Source organism: Pinus tabuliformis, chromosome 4_2, assembly GCF_031772625.1.
Source record: "Pinus tabuliformis cultivar Carrire ecotype Pingquan chromosome 4_2, CPIR1, whole genome shotgun sequence".
Classification (NCBI taxonomy): Eukaryota; Viridiplantae; Streptophyta; class Pinopsida; order Pinales; family Pinaceae; genus Pinus; species Pinus tabuliformis.
The window spans coordinates 615,347,159-615,361,314 of NC_142304.1; positions in this window are offsets into that span (position 1 = coordinate 615,347,159).

Here is a 14,156-nt window from a genome sequence, read left to right on the forward strand (position 1 = left end):
TACATCACTGAAAAATAGGTAGTTGTAAACAACCTCCTAAACTCTAGGAACTAATCCTAAACTAAGGAGATACGTTACAACCATATAACAATTTCTCCATTATTTTTAACTCCCCCCCTTAATGGAGAAAGGGTTATTCTGCACTCCTAACATCCTTCTAAATAACTCAAACTTTACTCGCCCTAGAGGCTTAGTAAAAATATCAGCTAAATTATCACAAGTGTTACAATACTCCACACATATTTCTTTTGACTGTATCTTTTCTCGAACAAAATGAAACTAAGTGTCAATATGTTTAGTATTTTTATGGAAAACTGGATTGTATGCAAGCTTTATTGTGCTCTGGTTGTCAGTTTTGATGCTGGTTGCTTCTTTCTGACTTTCGCCTGCATCGCTAAGCAATCTCCTCAACCAGATGGCTTTGCATGTTGCTGCACACAATGCCTGGTACTCAGCTTCACATGATGATAATGCTACAGTACTTTGCTTTTTGCTACTCCACGAGATAACCCCGGATCCAATACTAAATGCATAACCTGTGATGGATCTACGATCATCCAGGTCACCTACCTAATCAGAATTTGAATAACCTGCTAAAGTAACATCAGAAATGTCAGTGTATAAAATACCATAATTACAAGTACCACTAAGGTACCTCAACACACATTTTGCTGCAATCCAGTGACTTTCAAGTGGTCTAGACATAAACTGGCTCAACACACTAACAAAATATGCCAGATCAGGTCTAGTTGTCGTGAGATATATCAAACTTCCCACTAGCTGTCTATACAAAGTGGCATCCACCTGTTTTGTGCCATCATCACTGCTTAACTTGAGATTCTGCTGCAATGGTGTTGCTACTATTTTACACTGTTCCATTCTGAATCTTTCCAACAGGGTTCTGGCATACTTTCCTTGAACTAGAAAAGTTTGACCAGAATCTTTCCACACCTCCAAACCTAGGCAATAATGAAGATCTCCAAGGTCTTTCATTTCAAATACCTGTGACATTTGCTGCTTGATTTCTTTGATCAAATTATTTGCATTTCCTGTTATAATCATGTCATCCACATACAAAGAAATCAAAATGATTTGCTTCTATTTATTTATCTTGGTATACAGGTTTGGGTCGTTGAGGCTCCTATGAAAACCATGTTGTATAAAAAATGAATCAATTTTCTCATACCATGACCTAGGTGCTTGTTTCAAACCATAAAGTGCCTTATGCAATTTACACACTAAATGCTCCTGCCCCTTTTTCACAAAACCAGGAGGCTGTACTAAATAAATTTCTTCCTTTAATTCTCCATTCAGAAATGCAGACTTAACATCTAGTTGGTGTAGCTTCCATTTATGTTTTGTTGCTAAAGAGATTAGCATTCTAATTGTATTTAGTTTAGCTACAGGGGCAAAGGTGTCATCGAAATCTATGCCTTCTTGCTGTGAATAACCCTTTGCTACCAGTCTAGCTTTGTATTTTTCTACACTCCCATCTGCATTTATCTTAGGTTTATACAACCACTTACAACCTATAGGGGTTTTTCCTTCAGGCAACTCAACTAAATCCCAAGTATGATTTCTATATATTGATTCAATTTCCTCATGCATTGCAGCCCTCCATTCATCTAATTTACTTGCTTCTTCATAGTTTGAAGGTTCTACAATGTTTAAAATTTTGGACATTAAAGCATAGCCTTTCAATCTTTCAGGTAGTCTAGTCTTCCTACCTGATCTTCTAGGTAGAGGACTTACCTCAACTCTATCTGTTTCAGCACTTTCCGGGCCTGCATCATCACTTATTACACTATCTGCTACTACTTCTTCCTGTTTCTGCTCCTGATCCTGCTCTTCATCTTCGTCACTGTTCATCTCTATCAGCAATGGAATGTGGCTGTCATTGATAGAGTCTTCCTTTCCATCTTCAGTCTGTTCATGAAAAACAACATCTCTACTTGCAAAAACTTTATGAGTCACAAGATTATATAACTTGTATGCCTTATACTCTGTGCCATATCCTACAAATATACATTTCAAGGCTTTGGGGTCTAACTTCTTTCTATCTGCTTTTGGTATATGAGCATAAGCTTTAGATCCAAATATTCTTAGATGACTAACTGCTGGTTTGAATCCAAACAATGCTTCAAAGGGGGTTTTGAAGCCTAGACATTTAGTAGGACTCCTATTCTTTAAATAAATAGCAGTATTAATGGCTTCTGCCCAAAGACCATTTGATATACCTTTACCTTGAAGCATACTTCTGACGCACTCCACAAGAGTTCTGTTCTTGCATTTTTCTACTCCATTCTGCTGTGGAGTGTGTGGCACTGTGAATTGCTGTATAATCCCATGCTGCTTGCAGAAGTTCATGAACTCTCCTAACCTGTATTCTCCCCCTTGGTCCGAGTGGAGAATCTTTATCCTCTTTCCTGTTTGGTTCTCTATCATAGATTTGAACTCTTTAAAGGACCGAAAGGCTTGACTCTTTTTACTTAAAAAATACACCCATGAAAACCTAGTGCAGTCATCCGTAAACAACATAAAATAATATGCACCTCCTAGGGACCTAGTTTGCATAGGTCCATAGATATCTGTATGCACTAGTTCTAGGATGTCTCTTTCCTTTCTGTTGACATCCAAAGGGAACTCTTCTCTATGCATTTTCCCTAATGCACATCCATCACATTCCAACTTGACATTATGAAAAATAGGGAGTCCATCGACCATACCTTTCTTCTAAAGTAATATGAGGTCTTGCAAATTGAGATGTCCAAATCTCTGATGCCAGAGATTTTCGACTGTTGATCCAGTTGCAACCATTGCTTGCCGTGGCATACTCTTTGCATCCAATCTGTACAAATTCCCCACGCGCACTCCTGTTGCAACTGTTTCCATCTGGCTATCCTTAATGACACAATCATTCTTAAAGAATTGCACCTGCATGTCCTGGTATATAATCATTGAGACAGAGATCAAGTTTTTTCTTAATTCCTGGAACATATAATACATTTTTAAGATGTTTAATTTCGCCACTAGGTAGCTTCACAGGAATATCTCCACATCCTTTGATCTCATACCCACTGTCATCTCCTAGATAAATTTTTGATCCACATGCAGATTCTTCAAGAAATTCAAAGCAATCCTTCTTACCGGTCATGTGTGAGGATGCGCCAGAGTCGACATACCATATGTTGTCCTCATCTCCCTTTGATGCTGAAAGAGCATAATCGACTGTGAATAGTCGAAGATCATGGCTGTGGTCCTCCTCTTCTCCAGCAAAACAGCCCTGATGTTTCCTGTGTTTGCCTTTTCTTTCATCCGCCTGCCTCTTATAGAATTCTTTAATCTGATGACCAGGTTTCCCATAATAAAAACATCTCTTAACATAATTATCAGTCATACCTCTTAATGGTCTCTTTTGAAAAGAGCTGGCCCCCTTTTGCTGTTGCTGTTGCGATTGCTGGTGCTGATGTTGGTGCTGGTGTTGCTTTCCTCTGTACTATCGCCTCTTCGCCATCAGAGCTAGGTCATTGCTCTGAGTTTTCAAATTCTGTCTTCGCTCCTCCTCCTGGAGCACAATCGCTGTGAGCTCATCAAATGAAGGGGCTTTCTCCCTCGTTGAAAGTCCTGTGATGAATGTCTGATATTCATCCGTCATTCCGTTCAATGTGAGTGTAACTAGATCTGAGTTGGACACTTTTTCTCCAATAGCTCCCAGTTTGTCTCTCAGATCCTTGACTCTGGCCATGAATTCACCAATGGACTCATTCTCGTCCATCTTCAATGCAAACAACTTTCCCTTGAGTGCCAGAACACGATTTGTATTCTGAGTCTCATACAGGTTTTTGATCGTTGTCCATAGATCAGCGGCTGACTTGGAATCTCTGATATGTGGGATAATATTGTCCTTAACGGACATCTTCAGTATAACTTTTGCTTTCGTTTCTCTTTTATCCCAGTCTTGTTCTTGGGTCGTTGTTCTAGATCTCAGCTTATTTCCTTCAACGATCACCCATGCATTTACGCTCTCCAGCAAAGTTTTCATTTTGAATTTCCAGTTGGAGAAATTCCTTCCATCGAGTTTGCCAGACTCGTGGAGGTATGATTCTATACTGTTGTTCATTTTCGCCCAACTGAACACTCCAATCGGCCACCACCGGGCAAGTCCAATCTGCTTCCACCAAACAGATCAGGAACTTCACTGTGCCACCACTGGGCAAGTCCGATCTGCTGCCACCGAACAGATCAAGGACTTCACTATGCCACCACCGGGCAAAACCGATCTGCTACCACCGAACAGATCAACAAGCAAGCTCCAACACGCCACCACCGGGCAAAGACGATCTTCTTCCACCGAACAGATCAAGGAGCTGCACTGCGCCACCACTGGGCAAAACACCGATCTGCTTCCACCAAGCAGATCACAGAGCTCTGATTCGCCACCACCGGGCAGGTCCGATCTGCTACCTCCGAGCGTATCACGGAACCCCAATTCGCCACCACTGGGAAGGTCTGATCTGAGCAGATCAAGGAACCTCAATTCGCCACCACTGGGCAAATCAAATCTGCTACCATTGAGCAGAAATCTCCACGTGCCACCACCGGGAAACTCCGATTTGCAACGAAAAATTGCAGATTTCTAGAGAGAAAGAGGTTGGCTCTGTGGCGCTCTGAACAGCTACAAATCCGCGCCAATTGCAGAAAAATTGGCGCGCTTAACAGCCACGGATCCGCGCCAATTTAGTTATAATTTTGTTGGCGCGCTTATCAGCCCCAAACCCGCACCAATGGGCACTTCTGTTCTTTAAAAAATCACGCCTTTCTGTTTTGTTCTGGATTGGCGCGACTGTCTTCAAAAATTCCATGCCAATTGCTCAACCCTTTCTTCAGCTTAGAGATGATCAGTCATCTGAGACCCTTCGCTCTAGGTGTTACTGCAGTTCCACCTGATCACACAGACACATTTACATGTACTCCTACCACTACAGAAATGTAACTAATGATACATCTAAAAAAAAATTTGAGGCTACCTCTATCCTAAGCTCCGATACCAAGATAAAAATCACACTTTGAATTAAATGAAGGAGTTGCAACTCACAGGTGTGTACGGAAACAAAGAGGAGACTCTCACTCTCATTCACTCTACGTTACATCAAATGAATATTACAATATTAAATACATCACCGAAAAATAGGTTGTTGTAAACAACCTCCTAAACTCTAGGAACTAATCCTAAACTAAGGAGATATGTTACAACCATATAACCATTTCTCCATTATTTTTAACTTGTGCATTATCTAAAATTCAACTATAATTTTCTTTTTGCAAGAAGTTAAAGACATTAATGTGATATTTGATATAGAGATACAACGAAAGTTTTTGTACAAGAATGATCTAATCTACATTTTTGTAGTTAAAAAAATCCCCTTCCTCAAAAAAATGTAATGAACTAAATATAATGAACTAAATACAGAAGTGAAAGTAGTATAACACCAAGCCTGGCCTTAAAGTTATATTATGACAAACTTGGCATATAACTATGTGTGAGATGTTAATGTTGTATCCTCATGGCCATTCTATTGAGCATAAAAATGCCAAGACATTTATGGAGGAGCAATGACTTCCAGGATTTAAGTCGGGTGAAATAATTTAGTGACTTCATGGGGTTATCCCTCTTATTGAATGATTATAGAATATTACATAATTTTTTTAAAAAGTGACATCATTAGTCTTGGAATATAAAAGGTAACAAATTGTTGGATCATATATAGATATGAAATTTGAATCATAGATACAAAACTCTAATTGGGGTACCTTTATTCATATAAACCAACATGGAAAATTAAGAAATATAAAGAAACTTTCTAATTTTTTTTTTCAAGATTATCGATATTTAAAGAAAGCATAACCATAATAATACAATAAAATAAATAGAACAATATAAGTGAAAAATATCTACAGTAGTAAATACTATAGAGACAATTCATCGTCAACCATGCAAATCATTATTCGAGTCATCAAGTGAAATGAAAATAATTGGCATGCATCAAAATTTATCGTTCAAACTCAAGTTTTCAATAATGCCAAAACTTATATAAAATTTTCCTATGATATAAGATTAAAATACGCTAATTCGAATAGTGATGAATTCCAACTAAAGGTATAACATCAAATTCAAATTTCCAAATTAGCTTCTAGTTATAGAGACAAAAGTTCTCTATTCTTCCTTGGGGTATTGGCCCATTTCCTCCTCTGAATTTTTTCCTTTATAGTAGATTGGTCCTTAGTAAAGAAAAGTTATTTGGATTAACGGTCTCTTCTAATGTCTGAAGCCAATACCTTCTTATTCCTGGTCTTAGTAATTGTTTAAGGTTGAATCGGTCCTAAAACTACAGTCGAGGAGGATATTGTGATGACTCGTCAATAACTAATGGAATATGTTATAGTGAGGTGGACTCTAAGTTTGATGTTGCAGCCGATAAGGACCTTTTATTCCTCAATCTACAAATCGCCTAACACATATCTTCATCTAGAATGGGGTATTCATGCATTCTCCTATAACTGATGTCCAACTTCGTATATATATTAATGGCCGAGAGTGGAAGTTTTTGTTGAGTTTCATTGACAATCGCTAGCATAGCAAAGTCAAATATTTTTTTCCCAAATATAAACTTTCTCTTATTCCACCAATAATATCAAAGAAAAGGTCTTGATCATTTTACTTCTTTTCTAGTGCATATTGATAGATATTTTTTTTCAATTTATCCTTATGGGTTCTAGGGTGATGGGAGACCTAGCTCACATACCCTTGAGAATTGACTTTTGAAGTCATGGAAAAAAGACTTGATTTCTTTACACTTTTGATTTGCAATAGAAATTAATTTCTTTTTCCTTCGATAAACATATCTTCCATGACCGAAATGGTCTTATCAGCAATATTAAATAATTGTTTGAAGACTAAGAGTCAATGAAATTTTTGACATCCGCTGCCACCTCGAATTTGTTTCCCGACTTCTCACAGATATTCCTGATTTGGATAATTAGGTTTATTTCTAGGTAATTTCTATCAATGAGGAATACAAAATTCTGTTTAAAATAATTTATAGCATTTTTTATTTTGTCCCATATATAGTGTATGACACCCATAAGTATTTTTCAAACATCAATTTTCTATTAGAGGATCTTATTAAGTTCCTCGTTACATAGCTTCAATTCAACTATTTTTTCATCCTTCTAAACCAATTATCAATGATAATGCTCAATAAAGTTTATTTTTTTGTCCAATAGGGCCTGCAAGTCGATTAGTTCCAAAATTCTTTGATTGAAACTTAACTTGTAGCTGAGAGACCTATTTTCCCATCTTAATCATTTTCTCTGGGCTATAATTAACCTCAGTTGGTTTCAATTCAGGGTCCACTTTCTGTTTCTAAATTATTTAGTAAGAGCTAAGGACGCTTCATCTTTAAGGCATTCAATAGTTCTTTCTTGTTTGCCTTTTATTCATTGAGGGTTTTAATCTGATCCTTTACTTGAGCTTTTCATTTTCAACCTTAACCATTTCCCAACTTTGACTATATTCAATTGTAGATATATTTAATCCGACCTTCAATCATGATATTTCATTATCCTTTTCTTTAAGTAAATAGGTTATAGAAGCCCTATCTTAATTTGAGACACCATAAATAAGTACTTTTTGTCACAAATAAGCTAGCATAAAAGTATTCACTTTATTGCCTGCTTTCTTTATCCTCAAATGCTCTTCTTCCCACTTTAGTTGTAATTTCAATTTCCTTACATTAGTGGAGGCTCAGATCAAATATTTTGCCATTACATGACCTGTGTTCTTATGCCAATCTATTTTGTCTTGAGGTGGGAGACTATCCAAATCTGTAGAAAATTTAGTAAATTCATATTCTATAGGCTTTAGTTGACTGATCTATCTACTCTTGGCTTCATAACTTCCATTTGTAGTCAACCTATTTTGTAGTGAACTAAATATAGTAATATGGATGGGGAAGGATCTTTTTGCACCAAGTAAACATACAAAGATAACCCTGCTTGATCAAAAGTCTCTTTATTGAATTAAGGCTTCTATGATCCATATCAAGTTTTTGAGACATGTTTTTGGCAATAATCACATAAAATTCATTTGTCAATGCATTTCGAACCAACAAGTGTGGTTCATCGTTAAGACAAGATGAAGAATCAGATCATGGAAACAAGTTAAATAGAGAGACCGATCACTCCAATGGCTAGCAAGAAACAACTACTTTTGACTCAACCAAAAATTATGGGAAATTTTATTAATTAATTAGTTAATTTACTATCTATATATATATGATATTTTTATTAAATAAATAACTAAAAAAGTATATTAGTATAATTTATATACCTAAACTAAAAGAATTATACCCAATATATAATTATTTTTAAGGGATAAATTATTATCTTTTTAATTTAAAAACTAAATAGAATATATATATATAAAGTTGAAACAACATTTTTATTAAAAAAAATTAATTAATAAGAAACCCTAAAATAAATTATAAAGGTGATAACTACATAAAAAAATGGGGGGAGAAACAACAAATAAATAGAAAAGGGAACAATGAGGAAGCAACAAACTCCAGGGGAAACATAAGAGACCCACATTCAAGGAAATTTAAAACTTTCATGAGTCGAGGGAATAAAATTAAAACAAAAATGAAATCGATAAAATCAAAGGGATAATAGGCACCAAGGTCTTAAAGCTTTCCTTAGAGCTAGTAAATGTCCCACGGTTAAGAAATATCCTAAAGATAGAATCTCACGGGTGCATCTCCCTTTCACCTAGGGGACCGCAGACAAGATTGCAAGAATCCTAAGGAAGCATAATGTTCCCTCAACTTTAGACCTCTTAACATCATTCATAGCTCCTTAAAATCTGTAAAAGACCCAGTTGACTGCAAGGATATGAATGTGTTTATGTTATAGCATGTTCTTGTGGGACCCCATACATTGGTGAAACTGGGTGCTCTATTAGTCAAATGATTCATGATCACGCAGTGACATCAAGCATGGGAGGACTCGGTCTTCAGCTTTGCAAAAGCATGCGGAGAAGACTAAGCATCATATATGCATTGAGGAGGCCCGGGTTATTGCAAGGATTCATTATTTTCATCACTGTAAGTTAGGGAGGCCATTGAAATTGAAAGGAGACTGAGTAATATTAACAGGGATGATGGCTGGAAAATTAGCAGTTGTTGGATCCCTACTCTTTCCTCTTAGCCCCCTTTTTTTTCCCCTCTTCATCCTTTTGATTTTATTGATTTCTTTTTTGTTTTAATTTTATTCCCTCGGCTCATGAAAGGTTTGAATTTCCTTGAATATGGGCCTCTTATGTTCCCCCTGGGGTTTGTTGCTTCCTCATTGTTCCCTTTTCTATTTGTGTTGTTTCTCCCTTCTTCTTTTATAATCACCTTTATAATTTATTTTAGGGTTTCTTATTAATTGGAAAATTGTAATGAAAATGTTAGATATATATATCTATATATATATATATATATATATATATATATATATATATATATATATATATAAAATCTAGTTTTTAAAGTAAAAAAAATAATAATTTATCCCTTAAAAATAATTATATACTGGGTATAATTCTTTTAGACTAGGTATATAAATTATAATAATATACTTTTTTAGTTACTTATTTAATAAAAAACATATAAATAAACAAATATATATTATTAAAACACATATAAAAAAATTGTTAATATATATATATATATATATATATATATATATATATATAGATATATATAACATAAACGATCATAGACTTCCTAAGCTAGCTTTAAATTCCAGCCAAAATCACCTAAGGCTCAATCGGGAGTGGCATAAAGACACAAGGGTTTGGTTAAACTATTGGGAGATCAACAAGAATGATGCATTGCAAAACATAAATAACATTAAAGATATTGTTACTTCTAAGTTCAAAGAAAAAATGTGGTGTGAGAAAGATTTAGCGGCTAAAAGAAAATTAAGTTATTATAAGAAGGTCATCAACCCCATCCTAGAAGATCAAAAGTATCTCTCTATTTTAACTAGCTCAAAGAAGAAAATTAATATAGCAAAGATTAGAACGAGTTCTCATGAGCTCCATAGTGAAACAGGCCGTTGGGCAGCTCCTAAAATGCCATGGATGGAAAGGATCTGCCATATATGTGAGAAGAGGAACATCGAGGATGAAAACCACTTCCTCTTAGAGTGCCCCGCGTACAACCACATTAGACCTCAGTTTCAAAATCTTTGTTACAACACTGGCCTTCCTAGCCTTTTACAATGTCAAAATTATAGTGAGCTCAAGAGGCTTCTCTCCAAGATTTTTGAGCATAGGAATAAAATCTTAAATCAAAATAAATAATTTGTTTCTTTAGGTCCGATAGACCAATGTTTGGTCTCAACGGACGTTAACCATCATCATCATCATCATCAATCACTAGTTAATTAATTTTCCCCTAATTTTTCGTTCAGTCAAAAGTAGCCATTTATTTTGTTCAAAAGTAGTTGTTTCCTTCTAGCCATTGGAGTGATCATTCTCTGTATTTAACTTGTTGCCATGATCTGATTATTCATCTTGTCCTCATGATGTGATTATGATCGAAAACATGTCTCAAAATTATCTTTGTTTGGGCTTAAGAATGCATCTTTACCCCTGGTCCTCTCCTTGAAAAATCTACCTTGTGATAACATTTCTAAATGAGCAAGAAATTCATTAGAAAAAAAATGAATATTGAATAAGTTTTTATTAGAACAAGATGTTGTTTTTATTCTTCTACTTAGTGGGAGGAGGCTATCAACATTCATCATATCTTCAGGAGATTTTTTAGTAGTACTAAGATGTCTTGGGCTATTTTCCTCAAATTTTGTACTAGCCACTAGACTAGGGTCTGTTGTAGAATTTTGAGTCCACATACCTTTGTTAGCCTTTTTTCTTTATCCTTTCTAGGAGTATGAAAATAATGATAAAATTTCATTTTCATTATGGGATTGTAAATAACTAATAAGGGTCATATTTCCATTCTTCATCTTCTTCAAACATAAAAGACATTAACATGTTTTTAATAAAGGGAAGAGTTGTACTTGAGTTAATAATAAAAGAGAAAAATTTAACGGGTATGTTGAAAGTATATTTATTTCCCTTAGATGTAAAATGTAAGTCATTAGAATGAATTATTTGTCAGATATACTCTAGAGAAAAAACTTAAGGGGTTAAATACACAGGGAGCCTATATGGCTTAACCTCAACACCATAGATTTTGAAAATTGTGTAGTTTTGTTCAATGTACCAATCTCCACACTTTAATTTTTCATTCATATGCAAGTGAAACTTGCATTCATCAGGAATTATTGGAGGAGGATGGCCAAATAACACGTTATAAAATGTGGACATGAATTTGTAAATGAATCTCTAATAACCATAAGGTTGCTTATAGAATACTACAAACTTTGTCCATTCAAGAGGAAAATTCTCCTCCCAACTGATTTCTATGTTGTAACCCTAAGTACTCAAAGTGGGAGGAATTTTGAGCTTATAGAAGAAAACCAAGGTAATTTTGATATCTAAAATTACTCTATGTTGATAAGAATGCAAGGTAGTCGTGAATCCTGCTATTAATTAACAAAGTGAAATTAAACCTAGTAAATAGTGAAATCTTATGTATAAAGCCCACGATGAATGAATCTTCTCTAATTCAAGGAAAGGAAAGGTTAGAGGAAACATAGCTTGAGGAAGCTCGATTTCCCATATAGGGAACAACTCACAAAACTGTTGAAATTATTCGTAGAAAATGTTGTCTAGGGTTTTACCAATAAATTGAGGGTCAAAAAGGTCTTTATCTTTATGAATTAATAGTTTTTACTCATCATTTTCATCAAGAACCTTCTCTGAAAACATTCCCCTCTTCCTTGGCATCATTTGAACATGTCTTATATGGAAAAGGGACTACGGTTGGGGTTAAATACCTGTATTTAATGCTTTCATATTTGTCCTTATAAACTCAAACTCTTCACCCTTTCACTCGCTTTCCTTCTTATTGATATTGAGCGAAATAACATATACATTCCACTCTAATATGTCTTAATTAAGGCATTATAGGTAACACACATGGACTGTAGAAGGAATTATCTCGACGATACCTACATCATTAATGCATAGATAAGCACATGTCACAAGTAATACCACTAGTGATTTCACCTACATCCTTGGGTGGTTTCATACCTTAGGAAATCCTAGCAAAACACACCTAAATGGCCCATCATGATGGAGGGTGGTTTGTCCGTTTGACCTCGACACTCACTGTTACACATTGAATAGGTAGGGGGGTCAAAATAAATTTAGATCATTAGATGTGTAGTGTGATCTTGTGATTGTGGTGTGACACATAAGTTCAAGGATCCACACAAAGATACTTTTTGGAGGGGAATTGCGTGGTTCACCATTTTGATTTATGATGAGGATCTGGCAATGATTTGTTAGCAAAAAAAAGGACAAGAATGCATGGCTTATTCATTAGGAAAAACGCAATAGTGCACTTATTCTATTTAATGTAGCAATCTCCACACTTAATATGGCTATGGTGGGGGATAAGTTAATATGGTTATGAAGAAGTTAATAGTGCACTTGTTACTTACTTTTGGATCATTTTGGTGATCGTAGGAATATAAGAACTCCATCATGTTTCCATACTAGTTGTAGAAATAAAAAAGGGTATTAAAATTGTCATGGAAGAATTGAATACCTAGGATGTCTGGTAAAGATATGGATTTTAAAAGTTGTAAGTATGTATTGGAAGGGGGTTCAACAAAAGGGATTTTACGGGTACTGTTCAATATCTACTAAAAGTATGGATATTCTTTAATATTGCACAAATGAATCTCCTATAACACAAGTTCACTAAGTGAACCCCCCCGTGAGTCAAGGCATGGTTACTTTTAAACCATATTCCCAATTAATGTTTTCTAACGTAAATCATGTGTGTAATTCCCTTTTAATTATTTTCTTCTTGTATTAACTATTCTTATTAAGTGTTCTAAGTTCCAAGGGAATGTGGCTTGTAGAAAGAGGTGATGGTCACAAATTTCTTCACATTGCATACATGGAGATTGCTTAAGAGGAAATAGAGGTATAGCAAGGTGAAATGTAACCATAGAAACAAGATCTAGTAAAGAGAGCACCTTGTGTCAGTAGGTTTGTTAATGTGAGAGAATAGTGACATAAGTGACACACAACAATAACAACAACAAAAAATTGTTAAGGTCTCTTTACCCTAAAGTCTTGAAGAAAACATAGGTGAATAGGAAGTGAGCATATAAATTCCATAATAAATTTTAAAAGGGGAAATGTTAAAGTAAAAAAATCAAAATTATTATAATTACAATAATATATTATATTTCTATATACATAATTTCTTTTTACCTATTTCTTAATTGCATCAATTATATTTATTAACATAATAAGTAATAGATCTAAATTTTATTCGATATAAATTTATTAAATTTCATAACAAAATTAAATGTAACATGGATAATGTGATCAACTATTAAATACATTCTTTCCACCAAATGGATCCCTAGATTTCCTACACAATCAGAACATAAAACATGGCACCAACCATCATTGCCTAAAACCTGCGAGACGATGTAATGTATTGAATATGGTAGCAACATTTTTTGGTAGACTGCCATTGGGAATGTCGTATGCAACAACTATCGAAATCTGATTTCGCAGGGAAACAACTATACCATCCCAAGTTTCCATAGTACTACGAAGCAGCATTAGCATATCCGCGTTATAACATTAACGTACCATGACCAGAGTATTGTTGTGTCTTTAAATATACACTAGCAATTGTCCCGAATGGTACAAAGAGAGGCCGATAGGATTATTAAATTGGAATTGTTGAATTTTTCTAGAAGAGTTAATTGGTTTGTGGAAAACCTTGTTTTCTTGGACTGGATCATTGTGCAATTACCCTTCTAAACGCTCTTTGTCATTTGATAAAATAATCAGAATATTGTTTTCAAATTTCCATAGATTTCCTCTTGCAGTAAATTTCAAATACAAAATCAAATTACAGAGTATATTGCTTTGCCGAAGGAAATGATAAGAA